Here is a 9214-nt window from a genome sequence, read left to right as displayed (position 1 = left end):
TAATTCATTGTAGAAAATAAAGATTCGCATGAGTAAGTAGAAGAGAAAATTGACAGAATGGATGTTGTCACTTTTATCAGAGAATTGAAAGTTTTAGGCAGGTCATTCCAAACTTGAAGAATCTCATTTTCTGCTAATATCTGAGGTACTAATGATCCATTTAACCGTTCACGTTCAATTAATTCAAGTCGTATTCTTAAGTCAATACATTTCTGTCTCCAAATTGCTCTGGACTGAAACTCAACAAGTTGCATTTCAAAGTCGTGTAATCCCATCCAAGAAAACATGGTCAAATCCAGAGTTTCAAAATCTACTGTATCTGGATATTTTATAAATTAGGAGGTGTACTCGAATTTTCGAAATTGTTCAAAACGCAGTGAAAATTTTCAGCAGTTGTGTCAATTATCTCTTAAAATCAATCTTTTCTGATAATCTTTGCCGGTAGTATCATGAACTTTTAAATCATCATAAAATTTCTCCAGTTTGTTAAAATAGTTTAATTCTTCCTTCTCTATGTCACGTTTGTAAATCTTCAACTTTTTCTCAAATACTGTCAAGATGTCAAATGCCTGATCGACAGATTTTCCGAAACCTTGCAACTTCGTATTAAGTTCATTTAAATGGGATGAAAAATCGGTAAAAAACATTAGTCTGATAAGCCAGTCAACATTTGTTAATTCTGAGCAATTTTGTTTGTTATCATCCATACAGATTCGAATTTCATCAAGGCATTCCACAAACCGTTCCAGAACGTGACCTCGGCTTAGTCACGTACGTTGTTGTACATTAATAAGCCAGAGTAACTGGACTGAACTTCATTTAGCAGCTGTTCAATTTTTCTCTTATTCAAAGCAGGGGCAGTAATGAAGTTTACGGTTTTTGTTACACATTTCATAATGTCTTCAAGTTCCTTTAAGCCGTTTTTTGAACATAGGGCTTGTTGGTGCACAATGCAGTGAAAAGTTATTAGTGGGTGTCCAACATGTCCTGTAAACAAAGTAACGAAACCTGCATCTTTTCCAGTCATACTTGGAGCACCATCAGTTGTAACAGAAACTATTTTTTTTTTTAGATCTACACCTGCATTTCTGAGTTCAGTCACAACAGTTTGACAAATATCTGCACCTGTTGTTGTCGTTGGTAAAGTTGCTAATTTTATTAGTTCTTCGTGTATTTCATTTCCTTTGCTATATTTGGCAATGATGGCCAGTCTAGCGGACGATGTCACATCAGTACTTTCATCAAAGTAAATAGAATAGGCTTGACATGCATTAATATCCTTCTTTACTTGTTCTTGAATATTAACGTGCAATTTTATGACTCTTGCTTTAACCGTGTTTCGGCTTATTGGCAAATCCTTTATTCTCTGAATGACTTTATCCTTGTTTTGAAATTCTTCAAACAAATAAGAAGCACATTCTAACATTTCTTCCTTGATATAATCACCGTTACTTAAAGGTTTTCCATGCTTAGCTATAATTTTTGAAACTTCAAAACTTGCAGCCACTAAGTTAGAAGAACTTTTAACAATGTTTACAAAAGAACTGCATTGTGAAATCGCTTTTTTTTTATTTCACGCGATATATGTTCTTTTTTGCTCATCCTCGCTTTTGCCTAAAAGCCTAAAAGCCAGCTGTGATTGGACTCATAATGACGTTTTACTGATGATCTCCGACAAACACTTTCCAAACACATGGCACATAAGGCCTTGTTTTCTCTGTGAATCATTCCATATCTTTCAGTCCACCACTCTTGTAAAGGTCTGCCACTTCCTTCTTCTTCATTAAGTTTTCTTTTTTTTATTTTTAAGAATGACATGTTATGGTAATTATTCTGATAAAAATTTATTGATGGCAACGCTAGCAATCGATGTAAGACAGACACGTTTTCAGTATCAACAAAATTGCGGAAGCTAAGGAGCTCTCTTTCAAATACGAGATTTGTCTTGAAAAAAAATTATTATGCCCTATGCTCCCCAAATGAAACACAGTCATATGACAAAAGTATATGGAATATGATCCACTAGCGCTTCTTCCATATTATTTACAGTTCTCGGAAATAATTGAACGTTATTAATTATGGTAAATTGAGATATCCGTGATTTAAAAAAAACAACAACACACTTCTTAATATCATCGTCGTCGCGTGCCACTCAAAATCGTTTCGCGTGCCACCTTGGGCACGCGTGCCATAGGTTCGCCAGCCCTGATCTAGATCTAGAGTCTAGTTTCACGACTGAAGGAGGCAATGATAGAATTTACTTAGGTCCAGAGTTGACAGCTTATTTGTCTATCCCTGTGTACTCCGTCGTATACTAACGATGCTTTACAACACATTTAATCTAGATCTATATTATATACTTATATAGATATAGAATAAATCTAGTCTAGCTCTCAAGTTAAGAATCTATAAATCTAATATCTAGATCTATCTATCTATGTCTATAGCCCTAGATCCAGATCTAGATGTATGTAAATACGGATATTTCTCAAATTTCTGCTATGGCTATAGTTGTAGACCACTATAGTCACTATAGTTGACTATCACTATACTACTATAGTGAATAATAGTGACAGTCCTATACTACTTAGATCTAGATCTAGATAATCTAGAACTAAATACTACTATAGTATAGTATTTAAAGTTAAAGTATATCTTATCTCCGGTAGGGTCTAGTTTAGTTACAGTTTAGTTTAGGGTACTCTGCATTCTTATTAAGTTATTTCTAGTCTATATTAGATTAGATACTAAGATTAGTAAGATTTAGGAAATATAGATCATCATCATGTGAAACACAACTAGTTTGGGTAAAACTTTACATCGCAGGACCCTAGTTTTTCAGGTCAATTATTTGGCAGCTGTCTATCCGCACGTATGATGACGTACTGACGTGACCTCACCTGCTCGCCCGCAGAGCGCGCCCGGTCACTGCCCTCTCTCTCTCTCTCTCTCTCTTCTTTTAGTACGTTAAATCGTAGATCTATGTAATATAGATTTAGATTTTTTTGTACAATTTATTCTTGGAATAACTATTAATGTTTAGATGGTATTTTATGTTTTTAATTGGGGAATTTTTATTAATATATTATTAATTAATTACAGACCTACGTATCTCTGCTAAAAAAATAATATTATAAATCTAATCGTGATAAATCTAATCGTGTGTTAACTGTTTTGTTTCTTTTAAATACGTATTGAAATACATTTTTTTCTGCTCTCGTTTTTTTTTTAGAGTATGTAATCTTATTTTTCTACTTTAAAAATAATTATAATTATTAAATATGCAAGCAAAAAATGTGTATTTTGTATATTTTTATGTTTGCGGAAATATAGGCACAGGGTTGACGTACTGCCGTAAATCCATAACTGGATTTTTATATTACGAGTACGCTACAAATGGACATTTTGTTAACCATGGCGAAGTTGCCGACCGTAATATGTCTCCTTCTGTCTTGAAAGACAAAGGATGTAAATAATGTACTCACATGAAAAACTAGTTTGTGTTTCTTTTTGAGTCCACGAACAGTCGGATCCTACTAAGTAAGCCGATTCCGAAGCGGCAAAGTTAGCCACTGTTCGTATGTCTGAATGCTCCTGTTTTAGGGCTATCTAACAGGGCTGCTTTTTTGTGCATCCCCTTTTTTATGGCAACTTCATTTCTTTCGCTATCGGCGAGGTTCGTATCAGCACGCTCAGTTTGTTCTGTTGTCCATCCTGCGCGATGTTCTCAAACTATTTGTTTATACCTGTAGTCGTCAAGATAGGGACGGCCCAGGAATATATGGTGCCGCAATTTGGAAGCAGATGTCAAGCAGATGGGCAAGACGTGGGGACAGTTGGAGAGAGTCTAACTTGACTCGCTGATTCTTAAGATGAAGGTTTATGTTTCTCATCTTTGCTGCCACTTGCAGTTTTCTCAGTCTCGTAAATGGTCCTGACGTTCCTTGTACTGATGATGGTGAAGGTCGGATAATCCTGGCGCCGAACAGCTGGAGATCCATCTTCTTCCAGGTCCGCTGTTTGGTTTTTCAAAGTTCTTTATTGTTTAGGTCAAGTGACTCTAGCATTATATAAGTAGATAAAATTTTTACGGAATAGGCTACTTCCAAATATTTGAGATTTTCTCTACTCCTCGACTAAGCTAAGCCGAAATAAACTAAGATACACGTCCAAAAATCTCTATAAAATGTTTACAAAGCTGTGCGTTTTCTAGTTTGTGAACCTAGTATAAAATGCAAAGGTTTATAGACGCCAACTAAATTAGGTAACTTTTGGTGTGCTTGGAGTGAATGGAAAAATTCAAATCCAGCAGTGCGCGGGGACCTGGGCGGGTGTCTTGTGGGGGGGGGGGGGGCCTGAGCCGTAAGGGTAAACTACAGGGTGCGTCAAAAAAATGGTTCAAAGTTCCTCTAGTCCTGTAGCCCAGATGGCCCGCTCTGAGTCAATCGGCTGGTCGAGCTGAGCTACCAGCATAAGTCATCGACCTAAAGGGTCAATCAGGGAGCTGCTGTATCCAGTTTCAAAGTTTCTGATTTGAAACACGATCCTCCAAGAATGACACATTATGGTATAATACTGTCTAAGCGGGCTCAGAGGGCACTTATAGGATGAGAAGCGCATGGACCACGGATAATAATAGCCTCATTCCATTCAGTGAAGAAGAGGATTAACTTAGATATTGTCTTAACAACAAATGACAGTGAAGAGGAAGAGAAGGATAATATTTACAACAGACTGACTATCATCATACTCGACAGACTTAAAAAGAGAAAGATAGGGACGGCCCAGGAATATATGGCGCCGCAATTTGGAAGCAGATGTCAAGCAGATGGGCAAGACGTGGGGACAGTTGGAGAGACACGCCCAGAACCGAGACGCCTTGAAGAAGCTGGTTGGTGGCCTATGTCCCATAAGGGACCACAGGCCGCACAGGCAGAGATGAGATGATGATGGCCAACTATGTACATCTAATAATAGGCTTGCAATTCTTTGCACTATAAAAGGTATATTAGAAAGTTCTTCAAATTCGTACGAGTCAAGACGTTGATTTGGAATAAATAAATAAAAAAATACGAGCAAGAGCATTATGAATCAACTGAATTTGCCGGGTATATTGGTGGTGAAACGCAGATATCTCAGGCCCTGCTCAGTCACGGTGAAAGACAGGGCATTTGAATACTTTTGTCCAAGCATATGGAATAAGAAAAGTGCCTTTATCGGCTTCAACAATCTGTAGATGAGAGGCTCAGAGAAGAACAAGCAGGCTTCCAAAGAGGCAGAACATGTGCAGAGCAGATCTTCGTTCTACGAAATATCATAGAACAAAGTATTGAGAACCAATAATGGCTAACGATCAGTTTCGTAGACTTTAAGAAAGCTTTTGATAGTGTCCACCGAGAATCAGTATGGAAAATAGCACCGGTATAGCCCTGGTGGGTTCATTCTGAACACCCGAATGGCTCGACCCTTGTTGGACTCGATGGCGGGTGGGGAGCACAACTGCACAAGTGATGAACAGTCACAATTGTCTATGGACAACAGAAAAAAAAAAAACTACTTGCCCCAGATTTATGTCTGGGCAAGAAAGGAAGAAATGAAGAAAGAAAGAAGGAGGGCACAAGAAACTCTATCAAGCCATCATTTCTGGTGGCCAGGTGTACAGAAGAGGGGAAAAGCCTAACAAAGATGAGACCTTTTCTCATCTACAATGCATTTAAGGCAGTAGCTGGAGAGCCCAAGAGTGTATCAAAGTTGCACGAGTCATCTGAACTTCTCGTAGAAGTTGATAGCAAGATACACTCTAATGGGCTTCTACGATGCAGAAAAATCTGTGATCTCCATGTGGAAGTCATGCCACACAAGAGTATGAACATTCGATGTCTATGCACCTGAGATGAACCCCAATTGGTAACAAGACTGGAAGGATTAGTCCTCCCGTAGAGCCTTGGCGAGAAACTCTGCTGTTAGGCGTAGTACCTTCAAGCTCCCATACAGGTTAAGTGACTGCAGACAAACTATCCCGCAGCTCTCGGAGCTGCATACACTCTTGCAAGAGACGCGCCACTGTCTCCACCGACTCTCCACAGTGTCGGCAACGGGCATCAAAATTTGGCCGGAACCTGGCAAAGTAAGCACCAACAGGGCAGTGCCCCGTTTTACACTGCGCAATGATAGATTGTTTCGACCTTTTTAGCCTCCACCATGGATCGTCGCGGTCCGGGCGACGCAAATGTTGCCAGACTCCACGGGCTTTGTTGGAGCCATCCCAGGATTTCAACCACTTGCCATGTACCCACTCTCGGATTAATGTCGTAGCTTGGTTAAACGTGTCTATGCACAGTAGCCTATAAAACACTTAGGCTGAAAATATGTAGTGATCACGTTTGTGACAATAAAATCTCCGATCGCGCCCCCCCCCTCAGACGTAGGGCCTGGGGTGCTTGCCCCATTAGCTACACCCTATGGCCGCTATTGCTTCTTATCTCTCTTCCATTTTCTGCTTAGCTCTATTTTAAGAAAAACTTTCTTTTGGAAAATTTAGAATTTATACAAAATTATTCAGTATAAGAGTAAAAATTGAGATGAGTTCTGAACCCTAATATTCTTTATCTAGTCGCCTATTTGCAACCTTTACTCAATCTGATATTTTCTATTGTATTAATACATTTGGGACTATCACTCACAATTTATGCTTGAATCCTAAAAATGCCAAAAATTTAGAGTATAATCTAATTGGTCCACTTAATTTCTCCTCCCACATTTTTTTTTTGTTTAGAGCTTGGAATTATAGTTCTGTAACAAAACAAAGTTACAAACAGGCCTGTTGAACAAAATGTATCACTTACAAATGAGATTATTACTTAGGTGTCTGTGAGGGTGGGTCGGGGTTGGTAGGTGGTGGGGGGGGGGGGCTCCATTCTGTCTAGCGCTATGTCATGTGCCAAACTGTCCAATGGGGAGAAATGGAGGAAAGGAACGACGTAGGTATTAAGAGGATTGACCTTAATTACTGGATGGCATAGATATGTTAAAAAAAAGTGGACAAGATTAGAGGGCGATAGCCACATAGCCGTAGGGAAAGAGCAAACATTCGCATGTATGTAAATAGAATGTATATACGGCGTACCGGCACCTTTTTCAATTTTGGGAAAAAATATTACTTCTCTTGTATTTTAACGTTTATTATTAATTTATTAGTGAGTACCGGCACCTATTTCTTTAGAAAAAAAAAAAAGCACCGAATAGAAGTAAGTATGATGCTGATACCATCCCCTTACCAGGCTAATTGACCCCACTTTTTATTTGGGGGGGGGGGGGGGAGTCAATATGTCCGTGTTTTATGGCCGACCGTCTAGCGAGTTTGATAGCAGACGTGAGAAGAACTATTGCGCCGGAGAACAGAGATCCTATACGTTGGTTATGGTAAGACACAACGCCGACGGGGCAGTAAAGCACGCGCGTAGCAAATAAATAGGAAATGGTGAAAATGTTTCAAATAACTATACAAATGGGATTTTTATATAGTTTATTTAAATAAACACACTTTTTATTTAATTATTCTAATAATTAGCTAGATAAATAAACAAAATCTACGTATCTCTCTTTCTATGCATCCATTTATCTATCCTCTCTCTGTCTAACTTATCTCTCTCTCTCTCTATCTATCCCTCTCTATCTATCTATCCTTTCTCTATCTATCTATCCTTTCTCTATCTATCCCTCCCTCTCTCTCTCTACCTATCTATCCTCTCTCTGTCTAACTTATCTCTATCTATCTATCCCTCTCTCTCTCTCTACCTATCTATCCTCTCTCTGTCTAACTTATCTCTCGCTATCTATCCATCTCTCTCTCTATCTATCCCTCTCTCTCTCTCTCTACCTATCTATCCTCTCTCTGTCTAACTTATCTCTATCTATCTATCCCTCTCTCTCTCTCTATCTATCTATCCTCTCTCTGTCTAACTTATCTCTCGCTATCTATCCCTCTCTCTCTCTATCTATCCATCTCTCTCTCTACCTATCTATCCTCTCTCTGTCTAACTTATCTCTCTCTATCTATCTATCCTTTCTCTATCTATCCCTCTCTCTCTATCTATCCTCTCTCTGTCTAACTTATCTCTATCTATATATCTATCTATCCCTCTCTCTACCTATCTATCCTCTCTCTGTCTAACTTATCTCTATCTATCTATCCCTCTCTCTCTCTATCTATCCCTCTCTCTACCTATCTATCCCTCTCTCTACCTATCTATCCCTCTCTCTACCTTACCTATCTATCCTCTCTCTGTCTAACTTATCACTATCTATCCCTCTCTCTCTCTATCTATCCCTCTCTCTACCTATCTATCCTCTCTCTGTCTAACTTATCTCTATCTATCTATCCCTCTCTCTCTATATCTATCCCTCTCTCTACCTATCTATCCTCTCTCTATCTATCCCTCTCTCTACCTATCTATCCTCTCTCTGTCTAACTTATCTCTCTCTATCTATTTATCTCTCTATCCATCTATCCTTTATCTCTCTACCTCATCTCTGTCTATCTATATATCTAAAATGTTTCTTTTTAAAAGCTATACAGTTGAAGATACATGAATCTTTTTAAGTAATAAATGTAGGTTTACATACTCAATACATACAATACATCATGAGCACGCAGGCCATATAAGACAGATGGACATGTTGCGTAACTCCCTCGCCACATGCTAGACTGTCAACATCCACCCATCCCTCCCTATCACACCCCCTGCTGTTTTTTCATGTAACCCTCACTTAAATGGTCAAATCACACACATTTGGATAACCCACGACAGATTTGCATGATTGGTTTGTTTGTCTTAAGTCACGTGTCCACGTTTTAGTTAGGGCAGTTTATTATCAAGCTATCCAACAGTGAACATCGCATCGTCGCTTTCAATTTTTTATTCCTGATTGATTCGGATACAAAACCCAGTGTGAGTTTCAATCTTTTCAATTCTTTAGTTGTCTCATATAGTTTCATGTCATGACATAATAGATTCCGTTAGCTTATCTGCTTCTCACTTTCCCAACTGATTATTTTTTTCATAGTTTCCTATTCACTTAATGCTTACTTTATTACATTGGAAGTTACAACTTACGTCACTTGACTTTGTCTCTATAAATATTTCTTTGATCATAAATTGGTACCTAGCTGTAATTCACTTAAACATCAGTGTAGAAAATGGGGAGACATATG

At 38.5% G+C, this 9214-nt stretch overlaps 1 protein-coding gene across 3 annotated transcripts in view; it reads left to right on the top strand.

Annotated features, from left to right (window-relative positions):
- Positions 1-2293: 2293 nt before the first annotated feature.
- The window catches only part of LOC106065960 (voltage-dependent calcium channel subunit alpha-2/delta-3-like), a 49558-nt gene continuing 42637 nt past the window's right edge, over positions 2294-9214 (top strand). The window contains exon 1 of one of the 3 annotated variants that reach the window (XM_056028717.1): positions 2294-2467. The gene's annotated coding sequence lies outside the window, so the exon portion shown is untranslated. Of the gene's footprint in view, positions 2468-8475; positions 8952-9214 lie in introns of those variants that run through there. The other 2 variants (XM_056028722.1, XM_056028721.1) reach the window with 2 other exon arrangements.

This window comes from Biomphalaria glabrata, chromosome 5 (assembly GCF_947242115.1).
Source record: "Biomphalaria glabrata chromosome 5, xgBioGlab47.1, whole genome shotgun sequence".
NCBI lineage: Eukaryota > Metazoa > Mollusca > Gastropoda > Planorbidae > Biomphalaria > Biomphalaria glabrata.
Note: the sequence above shows the minus strand (reverse complement) of the source record. Positions and strands in the feature narration are given on the sequence as shown.